This window comes from Dipodomys merriami, unplaced genomic scaffold, assembly GCF_024711535.1.
Source record: "Dipodomys merriami isolate MVZ:Mamm:240054 unplaced genomic scaffold, mDipMer1.0.p SCAF_22, whole genome shotgun sequence".
Classification (NCBI taxonomy): domain Eukaryota; kingdom Metazoa; phylum Chordata; class Mammalia; order Rodentia; family Heteromyidae; genus Dipodomys; species Dipodomys merriami.
Window position 1 is genome coordinate 22,023,962 of NW_027203604.1, and position 14,635 is coordinate 22,038,596.

Genomic DNA, 14,635 nt, shown 5'->3' on the forward strand with positions numbered 1-14,635 from the left:
GAGGCCATGGAAGGGGCGTCTTCAGAAAATTAGGCCCAGATGCTGTCAGCTTTGAGAACAGAAGTTGTTCCTGGGGGAATGTGGTGAGCCCCATTCCTAACAGTGGCGTCCTGCCTTCAGTCCATTCTCTCACTGCAATTGCAGTTATTTTACTGGTTTAAAATGCTCTTAGAGTTGCAGATGGCATGACAATTTCAGTGTCTTCCCATTTGGGCTGTAAGGTCAAAAGGATTCTAATTAAAGCTAAAAGTACAATCTCAGTGTCAGTCTTTAAATGAATTCAACACAACAACTGTGGAATCTTATCAGGGAAATTTAAAATGCTGATTTCCTACAGAAGCATAGTATAATAATTGAATCCCATAATAGGACCAAAGCAATGGCTTCCTACATTCTTTTTTTAAAGAAAGACTTTGCCTCTATAGTTGCAAAAGTGACAGTGGCCACTTGAGGGAAAGCTTGAAGGAAAGAAATAAAATCACTTATAACCTTAATCCTTCCCTCCCTCCCTTCCGCCTTCCCTCCCTTCCTCCCTTCCTCCCTCCCTTCTTTCCTTCCTTCCTTCCTTCCTTCCTTCCTTCCTTCCTTCCTTCCTTCCTTCCTTCCTTCCTTCCTTCCTTCCTTCCTTCCTCTGCCCTTCCTGCTCCTCTCCTTCCTTCCTTCCTCCCTTCCTCCCTCCCTCCCTCCCTCCCTCCCTTCCTCCCTTCTTCCTTCCCTCCCTCCTTCCTTCTTTTTCCTCCTCCTTCCTTCCTTTGTGCACTCCCTCCATCCCTCCTCCCTCCTTCCTTTCCTTCTCCTTTCTTCCTTCCCGCCCTCTTTTCTTCCCTCCTTCCTCTCCTCTCTTTTTCTTTCTCTCTCTCTCCTTCTTTCTGTGTGGTACTGAGGTTTGAACTCAACACTTTGTGCTTGCTAGGCTTGTTTGTTTGGTTAGTATAGTACCACTTGAACCACACCTTCAATTTGCTTTTTGCTGTTTTGGATAGAAGTTGGTGGACTTTTCTACCTGGGCTGGCCTCCTGAGTAGAATTACAGGTGTGAGCCACTAAAGCCTGGTTCTTGGAGCTTTTGAAACAGCAAATTTGTTTGGAAATGAAGTAATGTACGGAATAACCTTTGTAGGTGATTTAGATCTTTTATGAAAACTTTATTAGCTTCTGTTGTGCCTTCAGGCCAAGAGCCAGACTTATCTAGCTACTCAGGAGACTGAGATCTGAGAATCACAGTTCAAACCCAGTCCAGTTCAAACCCAGTCCAGGCAGGACTGTGGGGGAGATTCTTGTCTCCAACTAACCACTAAGGAATTAGAAGTAGTTGTGGGTGCTCATGTGGTAGAGCACCAACTTTGAGTGAAAAAGCTAAGGGAGAGCTCCTGGGCCCTCAGTTCAAGCCTCAGTATCTCTCCCCTCCCCGCCCCCTCCCCTAAGATAACAGTTCCTGAGTATTGAAGATGGTGGTAGTAGGTATGAATAGTTTTTTCTGTGGGTTATTTCACGAGCCAGCCTATGCATTCTAAGAAATTGCTGCCCATTTCACAGATGAGAAAGCAGAGATTTGTTGAGGTGATGGAATTTGCCCTTGGTCATACAGAAAGTTAAGGAACAAAGTAAACCAAGCAGCCAGATAAGCTGACAGTACCACCTGGGTTGCTGACTTTTGTCACTAAATCAGCATGAGACGGCAGGCGGTGTGTGCATGCCACCAGATTACTGGAGCTGCCTCCTACATGTTTTGAGAGACATCCAGATTCTTCTTTGCTTTTTGTGCCATTAATGGAGCTTGAACTCAGCTTCATGCACTTGCTTAGCTTTTTCTGCTCAAGGCTAGCACTCTACCATTTCAGCCACACCTCCACTGCTGGCTTTTTGCTGATCAGTTGTATTAAGAGTCTCAGATTTGTTGCCAGAACTAGCTTTGAGCTGAGACCTCCTGAGTAGCTAGGATTACCGGCTGAGCTATTAACCTTCCATCATTTTTTTTTTTCCTGGTTGTGGGACCTGAACTGGGCCTGGGCACTGTGCCTCAGCTCTTCAGCTCAAGGCTAGCGTTCTATCACTTGAGCCACAGCACTACTTCCAGCTTTTTCTGCTTATGTGATGCTGAGGTATTGAACCCAGGGCCTCATGCATGCAAGGCAAGCACTCTACCACTGAGCCACCTTCCCAGCCCCAAGACACCATTATTTATCTAGCACCTATGGAACAAGTTGGCTTACATTCAGTAAGTTAGCACGGCTCCACAAATTCTGGGAACTGGGAAAGAAGCTATGACTGAGTAGTTACCTAAATATACATGACCAGTGGAGAAGCCAAACTAGTCTAACTCCAGGTGAATGCCCTTGCCCTTGCCCTTGGAGGTGTGTTTGGCCTGAGAAACCATGCAAAGCCCCTGCATCAGGCCTTCAGATGGTATGTCTACATACATACATTTCCCCTCACCATGAGAGTCCATGAAAATATATCAAATGGAGTTGACCTTTCACCTCCATCACATCTAGCCAGGGGACCACTTGGAGGCAGGCAGGCACAGGAGAAAGATTATTACAAGGTTTATTAGAGGAGCCATATTTGCCATGGAGTGAAAGCACATGGCCACCTCCACTATCTAGGTAGCAGCAGTGTCTGGGGGTAGGAAGTGAGGTAGATGGGAGTTTAGGTGGGTCTGGGTGGGGAGAGGGAGGGGCCAGCTGTATGGCAGGAACTCTAGAGGAGGGAGCGAGCAGCTCAGTTTTGGTGGGGCTGAGGACCAAAGGTGGGCATAATGCTTACAGGAGTTATGATCTTTAATAGGTGTACAGTAACTTGGCTTATGTTAACATGGGATTTTACAATTTAGTATCATAGGACTGTATGGGTAGCCGGTTAGAAAGTGAATGATTTTTATTTTTCTACAATGAAGAAATGTAGATTTCTGAGAAGTGTTTGAAATACAACGTATGTTATATAGAACAAGTTAGAGACTGTTAACATAAAAGAACACTGAAAGAGTATTATTTAAAGTTTCATTAGGGAAGATGGCTTTATCCCTGGGAAGGAACAAAGAGAAGGAGGGAAATATGAAGGACATCTTCACACAGACACATTACAAGGGCTTCTGTAATGGACATGTGTGTGACCCCTTCTTGCTCAATGCTTACAACTAGTCATTTTTCATGGAGGTAATTTCCATTGTTTCTCAGATAAGCATAACTATAAATGGTTTTAAGGCAGGGGTGTGTGTGTTGTGGGGGGGTGGTAATGGGGCTTTAACTCAGGACCTGGTCACTGTCCTTTAGCTGTCAATCTACCACTTGAGCCACAACTCCATTTTCAACTTTTTGGTGGTTAATTGGGGATAAGAATGACATGGATTTTCCTCCCCAGGCTGGCTTCAAACTGAGATCCTCCCATCTCAGCCTCCTATGGAACTAGGATTACATGCATATGCCATCATTACTCAGTTTGAAGGCAGTTTAAAAATAACAACAACAACAAATTTTTAAACATTTCTGGAGGCATACACTTGGATTCTGAAACAGTTAAGAACACAATCAGTCACAAGATAATGAAACGATTATCTTTTCATCTCTCTGGGCTTTTTGCAAATTTGTCCTTTGTTCCGCAATTCCCTTGGGAAGCATTGCTGGGTTTGGCAGTGCAGATTGTGAGTTGGGTAATGTGATTAAGACTTGGGCAAAATGTAAAGCACATTTTTAAATGTTCAGGTTAAATGTATTACAATTTCAGGCATTTGGATTTTGTTTATTATAATTATGTGTATAGGTTGAATAATTGGCTACTCAGAAGATTTCCTGTGGCCTTAATTAGCAGTCTCTCTTACTTAAAAATAGACTCATGTTGAGATTGTAAATATGGCATCTCTCATAAGGCATGAAGTGATTTCAGTTTCAGAAGAGGAACGCACATGATTAAGTCTATATGAGATGAACTAAATAATTATGCACCAACATAATTTATTATTTATTTATTTATTTTGGGTCTGGTCGTGGGGCCTGAACTCTGGGCCTGGGCGCTGTCCCTCAGCTCTTCAGCTCAAGGCAAGCGCTCTACCACTGAGCCACCTTCCCAGCCCAATTTATTATTTATTATAGTTCTGTTGGTTGTTTTTGAGCACAGAGCCCTTGAACAGGCTCAGTACTCTCACTTGAGTCACACCTCTAGCTCTACTTTTTTTGTTGGCTATTTTGGAAACAGAATCTAGTGGACTTTTTCTTTCTTTCCTTCCTTCCTTCCTTCCTTCCTTCCTTCCTTCCTTCCTTCCTTCCTTCCTTCCTTCCTTCCTTCCTTCCTTCCTTCCTTCTTCCCACCCTGCCTCCCTGCCTCCCTGCCTCCCTGCCTCCCTGCCTCCCTCCCTCCCTCCCTCCCTCCCTTCTTTCTTTCTTCCTTCCTTCCTTTCTTTCTTCCTTCCTTCCTTCCTTCCTTCCTTCCTTCCTTCCTTCCTTCCTTCCTTCCTTCCTTCCTTCCTTTCTTCCTTTCTTTCTGATTGAGGCTTCAACTCATGGCCTCATACTCTTGCTTAGTTTTTTTTTGCTCATAGCTGAGCCACACCTCCAGTTTTGACTTTTTGCTTAAGAGTCTCATAGATTTGCATGCTACAGCTGGCTTAGAACTGTGATCATTGGATTTCATCCTCCTGGGGATAACTAGGATTCTAAGTGTGAGAGACCAGCACTCAGCTTCTAGGAAAGATGTTTTTGGTTTTCTTTTTGGCCTAGGTTGGTCCTGAACCACAATTCTTTGGATCTCAAGCTCCTGAGTAGCTAGGGTTAAAGGCACAAGCCACCAGGGTCAGTGTTGGGCCATGTGTGTGTGTGGGGGGGGGAATTAGGGGGGTGGGTTAGGTGCCTGGCCTGCAGCATTTATTTCTAATAGCAAAATTTGGATAGTCCTTATAGATTGTTTTTCTTCAGGCTCTCATTGGCCAGATGGATTATGGACATAAGATGTCAAACTGGGAATATGGGAGACCTGGATGGTGGTAATTTTTGGATGAGTATTTAAGACTGGCATATAATTTCCTCAATAGTGAAAAGGCCAGTGGATGAAATTGGAAAGTGAAGATGTACGTCTTCTCCCACCTCCATAAGAGGAAGTAGCCGTTCTGCTCTGCTTTCTAGCAGATTAACTGATCAGACACCTGGACGTTGCTAACAGAAACAAGACCCATCTTCAGACCTGAGGGTGGTGCTCCCATACTCTGTGAATTTGATGGGTTGCTTTTCAACTTGCCTTCTTCTGTCTCTTGGGCCTCCCTCCACACATCACAGCAAGTAGAGAGACTGGCATTTTTATGTGGGAAATTCCAGTCCTCCAAGAGCCTGGTGTCCCTCCTTCTTGCAGACCAGGCTTCCTGGCAAGGTGTTAGGAAGTGCTTAATGAGCTTTAGAATGTTTCCTGTGAACCTCTGACCCATTATTAATAGTCTTGGCTCTGGCACCTACTGGAGATGGAGAGATCCTAATGGCTCTTCTGATTAAGACATCCACAAAACTGGAGGCCACAAGGAGGAACTCGAATCTATTTCTCTGGATTTTAGCTGAATATTAGAAGCTGTTGGAGGAAAATTTCCTAACCAGGCATCATTCTGAGTGTTTATACTTGTCCTAGCTAATGACTTTGGGCATGATATTTCCACTGTAAAAGGAGCAACTTCATTTTGTTGTATTATGGGCTAAAAGTAAACAATTCCTTATGGTCCTGTAAGATCATTTTGCCACATTCCCAAAATGTATAAAAGAAGAGTTGTTTTCTTTATTATCATGTTCTTTATCCCCTTCCTCTTCCTCCTCCTTCTTCCTTCTTCCTCCTTGTTTTTGATACCAGTATTGGGACTTGAATTTAGGGCCTGGGTTTTGTCCTTTAGCTTTTTCACTTAGGGCTGGCATTTTACTACTTGAGCCTCACCTCCACTTCGTGTTTTTGGGTGGTTAATTGGAGATAAGAGTCTTACTGACTTTTCTGCCCAGCCTAGCTTTTAATCTTGATCTTCAGAACTCAGCCTCCTTAGTAAGTAGGATTACAAGGCATGAATCTTCTTTTATTCTTCCATCTATTTTTCTGCAATACCTGGTTGATAACACGATCAGTATAAGCCACTGGGCAATTGAAAAGCTCCACTGATTTATAGAATCAACAAGAATAACCTTAAAAGGTATTCAGATTTTGTTTTGTCTCTCAAAAAGAAAAGCAGAGTGTTATTTGCATCCTTTTTTCTTCTTTTTCAAGGAACTGTGCTGAGACAGAACTCCCCACATTTAGCTGTGTCTTTTGGGGAGTACAGAATTGATCTTATTGCTGTGTTGAAGTTGTGTTTCAGATGGTTTCTCTATTCCAGGTCTTCCATAAGGAATGTACCTTGGGAATTCACTTCCAAGTCAGGATCTCCCTCTTAGGCTGTTGGTTGATAAAGATTATCCTCACTCAGTATTTTAAGAAAGCACATCTCTCAGAGAAAGCACCTAATATAACCCATACCTTCTTTAGTTTTGTTTTTGTTTTGGTGCTGGTTCTGAGGCTTGAACTCAGGCTCTGGGTGCTGTTTCTGAGCGTCTTTTGCTCAAGACTACTACTTGAGCCACAACTCCACTGCTGATGTTTTTGGTTGTTTTAGTGGAGATTAAGAGTCTTACAGACTTATCTCTCCAGGCTGACTTTGAACCTTGAGCCTCAGATTTCAGCCTCTTGAGTAGCTAGGATTAGAAGGAATGAATCACAAGTATCTGGATAGTATTTTTAGTCTTTTTTTTTTTAGTTTTAATTTTTTTTCTTATAATTTGTTTTGATTGGTACTGGAGTTTGAACTTAGGGCCTTATGCTCTCATGCTTGGCTTTTTCTGTTCAAGGCTAGAACTCTACTGCTTGAGCCATACCTCCACTTCTGGCTTTTTGATGGTTAACTGAAGATAAGAATCTTATGGACTTTTATGTCCAGGCTAGTTTGGAACCTCAATCCTCAGGTCTCTTAGTAGCTAGGGTTACAGGCATGAACCACTAGCACCTGACTCCGAGTTGGGTATTGAAGGGTATTTCTTTATGGGGTTGAAGAACTGGCTGGTGGGTCCTCTCCCATCCATTTCTAGCAGCCCTTCCTACATGATGCTCCAATCCCATCAAAAAGTAGCACTGACAAACTACAGTGATCATGCTGTTGTGTGGACAGGATATGTCCCTACCAAAACTCATGTTGAAATCTGATTCTCAGTAGGTAGTGTTGAGCAGTGGGGGAATCTTTACAAGGTGTTGGTCATGGGGGCAGAGTCCTCATGAATGGATCTGTAGTCTCAGCAGTTCAGCCCCCTTATTTCCTCTGCCTCACATGTCAGCTTCTCCTTGTGCTTTTTGACATACATGAAACAGCACATGGCTCTCAAAAGAAATCAGGCAGATGCTAGTTCTTCTCAGTCTCCAAAATTGTGAGCTGGAATATGTCTCTTTTCTTTATAACTTATCCAGTCTCAGGTGTTCTATTACATCAGCAGGAAGACATATTTTTAGCCCAATAGCTTCCTCTTGCATAGTTTAGCATGCTCTTTCCCTAGGTAACACTAGGCCCACTTAGTAAACGCAGTAATTGATTAACCTCTACCTCCTTTACCTGGAAAGGGGACTCCTTTGGGGCAGCTAACACCATGTAAGGCAACAAGATCCCCTAAACCTAACAAGTCATATGGGTCACCTGAGAGGTCACTCCTTTGGGGCAGCTATAACCATGTAAGGGAGCAAGATCTCTCAAACCTTGGAGACTATAAAAAGGCCAGCACTTCCTCTCTTGTGAGTAGGGGTCTTTCCGGTCCCTTTACTGACAATAAACCTTTTCTTTGTACCTGGATGTCTGCATGGTTTTCTGGCAAAGTCTAATTTACTCTTAACATATATTGTCTTGTTAATTTAGATTTTTAAACCTATCTTTTGGGCTCCCTATGAGATTAGTGATGAAATCCTTAAAGATCCAAAGGCCAAATCAGGGTGTGATGGTGCACACCTGTAATCCTAGTGCTTGAGAGGCAGAGACAGGAGAATCTCAATTTTGAGAACAGTTTGAACTACATAGGGAGTTTCAGGTCAACCTGGGCTGCATAGGGAGACCCTATCTTTATGAAGCATAAACAAACACAAAGATCCAAATGTCTTAAGACTGGTGACTGTGGGTGAACGGTGGGGCAGCAGGCAAAATCCCCCAGGGCTGTCAAGAAAGGGGGAGAGACGGAGCCTATGGGAGCCCATCCCAGGTCTACAGCAGAGCTTGGGACAGAGCTCAGTGTGATGGAAAAGGGTGAGCTCCATGACCTTTTTTCAGGGCAGAGTGGGTCCTGATACAGTGACATGGAGAAGCTGTAACCAAACCAAGTGTTCCTGCCGAACCCAACATTAAGGACAGTCTTGAGATAAACATCACTGGGGTGCTGTGATCTTGGAGTGGCGAAAGTCTACCCTGCAACAGATGCAAAACTCAGATGCCTCTGTAGCCATCAAAGCTAGGATCTAGATGAACAACTCCACTCTAATCTCAGCTGCCAGTAAGCCAGGGGGCGGGCTTCCTGTGAGGAGTCCCTGTGATATCCCTGATCAAGTTCTAAGACAACCACAAGGCCTCTCAGGGCCAGCTCTCCTTTCAGGCTGCTAGTCTGGGAAATGTGATCCTAAGCTCCTCAGCCTAGGCAGGGACATGTCAGGCCCCACCAAGAGTCATCTCACACTCTCCATGACCTGGCAGGAAACCCAAAGCCTGGCCCGAGCAGGAAATAGACCAGGAATGCCTGTGCATGTGAAGTACTCAGGAAGTATGGAAAAGTTTGGTTCACCAAGGTTGCTTAATATACTACTGTTCCACAGCCCTCTGGACCTGGAAATCAAACATCCCACAAAGGAGAAGGAAGTGATGTTTATGGAAAGAGAGTGTCAGCCCATATTGTAACAAGATAACTCTTTCCATAGGGCTTTTGAAACTCTTGTCCTGGTAGATTCTGTGGCAACCTGTCCTGTGGCTACTGTGACATCTCTTTTTGCCAAGTACAAAATAAATTTACTTAAAACTTGTCTGTATATTGTAGAATGCACTTTGGTTTTTTTCTAGTATTGGGGTTTGATCTTGGGGCTTCACATTCTCCCATGGCTTTTTTGTTCTAGATTTGTGGTCTACCATTTGAGTCACACCTCCACTTCTAGGTCTTCACTGGCTATTTGGAGATAAGTGTCTTACAGACTTTACTGCCCAGGCTGGCTTTGAACTGTGATCCTCAGATCTCAGCCTCCTAGGTAGCTAAGATTATAGGCATGAATCACTGCTGCCAGCCTCCATTTAAACTATTTAAAGTGCATAGTTCAGTAGGATTACGTACGTTCTAGTAGTTGCCACATCCATCTCCCAAACTTGGATATTCCCAAGATGAAACTCTGCCCTTCTTTCTCATCACTAACCCTTCATTTCTCCTTCTCCCTGGCCCTTGGACCACCATGCTATTTTCCATCTCTGAATTTAGAAGTGCTTTTCAGAAGACATACTCTGGTCCTTGGTATTATTGATATTTAAGTTGTGGTTGGCTAGTTAGGCAAGAGACAAAGCAAAAAGGTTATTTATCTGTCTTTGAATATTTTGGTTTTTTTCCTCACTGGTTCCAAGGTCTTGAATTCAGTGTACCTTTCTCATAACTGGTACTTTACGACTTGAACCACATCTTCAGTCTCTCCTTTCAAGTATTTTCTACTGTGATTTTCCCTCCCTCCCTCCCTTCTTCCTTCCATCCATCCTTTCTCTCTCTCTCTCTCTCTGTCTGTCTCACTCTCTCTCTCTTTTGTCAGTTTGGGGCTTGAACTCAGGCCTGGGCACTATCATTGAACTTTTCTTCACAAGCCTAACACTCTACCACTTTGAACCACAGCTCCACTTCCTGTTCTCTGGTGGTTAATTGGAGATAAGAGTCTTAGGGACTTTCCTGCATGGGCTAGCCTTGAACCATGATACTCAGCTTCCTGAGTAGCTAGAATTACAGGCATGAGCCACCAGCACACAGCTTCTATCTTGATTTTTGCCTGTCATATAGGGTGGGAGTAGGTGATTGGGAATTTTTGATATCTGCACGATCTCTTACCTCCTCTGATATTCTGAGTGTATGCATCTGAATAATTAATATCATTGCCAGTTATTTATTTATGCATCTTTCATCTAACTATGAGTCCCTTAAAGACATGGGCCCTGTCTGCCTCTATTGTCCTTGGAACCTCAGATCTGAGCACTGTGTCTGTCATGTACAATGCTCGAGATTTATTTTTAATTTTTCATAGTTGAGAGTGACAAGTAGAGAAAGAGGAAGAGAAGAGGATGAGACATGTGGCCCATGGGCAGAAAAACGTTTGGCAACACCCCCACTTCACTGATTTATGGCATGTTCTATGGAAGGAAAACAGGGAAACAGATTGGGAAACTGCTGCAAATTAAGTAAACTGTAAACTTAGCCTTCAGACAATGCCCTTTGAATATGTATTCCTTTCTTCTTAGAAAAATGCTCTCAAATACCCAGACACATAAGCGTGAAGACTCAACAGAGTATCAGATTCCCAGATCAGAAATTCAGTTCTAAGACTGGGAAGAGCAGCATATACCTATAATGCCAATTTAGGAGGGTGAGGCCAATATAGGGGAGTTGGAGGCCAATAGAGGCTATATAGCAAGACTTTGTCAGAGAGAGAGGGAGAGAGAGAAAGAGAGAGAGAGAGAGAGGTCCTGCATCAAGGTATAGAATAGAAAATATTTGTATCTAAGTAAGTTAGTTTGCAAAGAGCTACTGATTATCAAAATTTTGTATTTGATTTTGTCATCAAGAAACTCTTCAAAAAATCTAAGGGAGGTTGCTTGTTTATTTATTAATACTAGTTTGTTTCGTTTGTTTTGCTGTGTAGTCAAGGTGGCCTTGAACTCACAATTTCCCTTCTGACTCCCAAGTGCTGGGATTACAGGTATGTCCCAACACACAGCAACATGCTTTTACAGTCATGTTCTTAAGGAAGGTTTTGTGTTGCTGCTTTCAAAAGTTACTGTTTCTGCTGGCACCGGTAGCTCATGTCTGTAATCCTAGCTACTCAGGAGGCTGAGATCTGAGGATCACCATTCAAAGTCAGCCTGGGCAGGAAAGTCCGTGAGACTCTTATCTCCAATAAATCACCAGAAAACTGGAAGTGCCGCTGTGGCTCAAGCAGTAGAGCGCTTGCCTTGAGCTGAAGGGCGCAGGGACAGCGCCCAAGCCCAGAGTTCAAGCCCCAAGACCACCACCACCACTACCACCACCAACAGAAGTTATTGTTTCCATTTCCTGCAGTGCCTCAAGTAGTATATTTTAGCTCAATAGTGATCATTCAAGACTTGTGAACTATTGGAAGAAACAGTAAAAATCAGTTGTAATAAACTCATCCCCCCTTCAAAAAAACCCCAAAATAACAACAACCCAAACAACCCACTGTTTACCTTTTCTATCAGGAAATTCAGGGGCTAGGAGTGTAACTCACTGGTAGATCTTGCCTGACATGTGCAAACTCTGGGTTCTACACAAAGAACTTCAGAAAAACAAGTTCAGTTCACACAGTTTAACCTCTGCATCTGTCGTGACCGAGGCTCATTCACAAAAGCCACCGCACAAAGCACTCAGAGCCAAAGGATTTGCGGGTGCACACACAGCTTCTGAAGCAGGAGTGTACCAGCTGCTCCTGTAGGTAGGAGGCATTCTGGGGGACTTGCTTAGTCTGTCTCCATGGCAATCTGGACTTAGAGCACAGAGCCTTCAGGCTTCTGACAGGCTGACTACTTTTGGGAGATGACAGGACCAGTGGATTCTCCTGCCTAGGCCTCTAGGCCACCTCCCAGAAATCCAATAGCTGCATGGCTTCTGTTCTGTGATGTTCTGTGCTCCATTGGATTTTGAAAGAGAAACCCTGCCAGTGGAGAGTTCTCTGCCACAGCCTGATTTAATGATAGCATAGTGTGTGTGTGTGTGTGTGTGTGTGTGTGTGTGTGTGTGTGTGTGCTTGAACTCAAGGCTTTTTTGTTCAAGGTTGGCACTATACCCCTTGAGCCACATCTGGCTTTTTGGTGGTTAGTTGATCTCTTGGATTTGTCGGCCCAAGCTGTCCTTCCATCTTCAGATCTCAGTCTCCGGAATAGCTAGGATTACAGGTGTGAGCCTCTGGCACCTACCTGTTGATGGCATCTTTTGGAAAGGCTCCTTGTTCTCTGGAGGAGGTTCTGGGAGCCCAGGAACTTGCTGGAACAGAGGAGGAACCATGCCTCACCCCCAGCCCTCAACAAAGCTAGTGGGAAGAGACCCAGCCTGCTGTATTATGACCAAAGCCCTGTTACCCTGTTGTGTTCAGGGCAGCCACCCTGATGACTTAGGGACTTGGGGTTTATATAACATCCCTTTTCTCAGCAGTGACTTCTGCACTTCTGAAAACCCCAGGACCCAGTTCCTGATCTAGCTGTTCCATTAGGGCAGTTCTGCAACACAAGTGTTCTTCAGCAGAAGTTACATCAGGTGATTAGGTCAGAGCTAAGCCTGGTTTTCACTGTTTTTTTTTTTTCCTGGTACTAGGGCTTGAACTCAGGGCCTTGGCATTGGCTCTTAGCTTTTTTGCTCAAGGCTGATGCTTTACCACTTTAGCCATAACTCCAATTTTTGTTGGTTAATTGGAGATAAGAATATCATAAACTTCTGCCTAAGCCAGCTTCCAATCTTGATCATCAGATCTCAGCCTCTGGAGTAGCTAGGATTATAGGCCATTCATGCTTGCTAACTTTTAAAGCGACATACCTGCCCTTCCTTGTGCTCTCTCTCTTCCACAGACACAAAAAGGAGATGGGAAAGACTCCCGGGGGCCATCTGCTACTCTTCCTCAAGCAATATTAGTAATGAAACCAGCACAACCCAGCTACCTCAAATTTAGGGGAAAAAACAAAAAGGAAGTTTAGCAAGGATTTATTCAGTACTGTGGGACAAAATCTGGAGACATAAGAAAGAGGAAGAAGAATTCTCCCTGGTATGTAGAAAGGAAAACATAAGACACTTGCAAAAAAGAAAATTAACTCTTCTGAAATTTAGAAACTTACTAAGCAGGCCTGGGCATGGTTGTAACCTCCTGTAATCCAGGCAGAGGGAAGGAGCGTGGTTTGAAGCTAGCAGAAATTCTATCTGAAAAACTAAAGCAAAAAGAAGTGAAGGTATGGCTCAAATGGTAGGACTTCAGGCCCTGTAGCCTCAGCAAAACAATGCTGAGCACTGGAAGAATCTGAACACTTACAGTTAAAAACAAATAGGCAGGACTTGAGAAACAAAGGACTTCCATTCATTCTGCCTTATCATTGCTAAATGACTCCCTGTTCTTGACCAAATATATGGAGGGAAGCTAGGAGGAAGACACAGAATCAGAGGGAAACGGGAAAACATACAACAGAGGGGCCCATCAGCTGCACATAGATGAAAATGAGCTAAGCAACCTAAAGATAGCGATGGGAGGGGAGGAATGAGAGGGGAAGAGGGAACAGCTTACACTAAGCAAAAGGAAAGAATTGTAAATATCACCTGATGTGGAAGAAAAAATTGTATTGTGAAAGCTCATAGAATTAAAAAACTTTATAGACCATGATAATGACAATTTGCGTTGTGAAAGTTAAAATGTGTTTGTGACTTTAACTAAGTAGCACTATGCCACGATACTATGAAATATGTGAAATTTATGTAATCTCAAAAACCAAAACAAAACCAACAAATAAGAGTCAGGCAAGTGTATACTGCTTAAAAGTTATTGGCTTACTAAAAGGTAGGCTAGTTCCATATCAATATCATTTAACAATGATTAGGAAAGTTATTCCTTAAGGGGAATTTAGGTTGTTACTAGTCTGTTCTAGATACTGTTCTGTTCTTAAAAAGACAAAAGAGAAAATAAGGCATACTGAAGGAAGGAAGAATTAAAGTGCATGCAACCACCCTAATTATCTTTTGGGAGCAGAGGAAGTGTTGTTCATTTGCATCCCAATCTCCCTTACAGAGACCCAAAAATAGAAGGCAATTTTGGGTAGACATTTCAATAACAATCACTCATGTGGCTGAGCTCCTGTGTTGCTGGGAATTGCTTTTGGTGCTTTTGTTTTCCTCACATAGTACCTCTTTCACCAGTCCTGTGAGACTGGTACAAGGATCGTGTTGATTTAATAGTTGAGGAAACTAAGGTGGTATAGTCAGTCTTCAGATTTCCTAGTTCAAAGTGGCAGAGCTGGGTACAGTGCACATCAGTGAGCTGTATACACTGTGTATCTGCCTCCAGTACCCATAGTGAACAAAGGAGCTCAGTTTGCTCTGATCACTGACATTCATTGGAAAAACTTTTATACATTAGCTGGTGTTCTGGCCACTGGGAATCTAGCAGTAGACAGTCTGACTGACCCCATGGTACAAGTGGCATGTGGGGGCCAGGGGATTGGTAGAGATAGGGAGCCATGATGTTTTTTAGGAAAGTCTTTTGATCAAGGCCATGGTTGAATACCCTGGAACTTTTGGTCATAGAGTAAGGCATGGGAGTGGGGATTGCAGGCCCGTGAGACCCTGTAGCCAGCCCATCCTCTCTCCTAGGACAGTTTTTTCATTAAGTTCTTAAAG

The 14,635-nt window shown here is 43.5% G+C and overlaps 1 protein-coding gene across 6 annotated transcripts in view; it reads left to right on the forward strand.

Annotated features, from left to right (window-relative positions):
* Dapk1 (death associated protein kinase 1) overlaps positions 1 to 14,635 on the forward strand; it is a 194,325-nt gene that overhangs the window by 44,201 nt on the left and 135,489 nt on the right. The gene's annotated exons all lie outside the window — the stretch shown is intronic.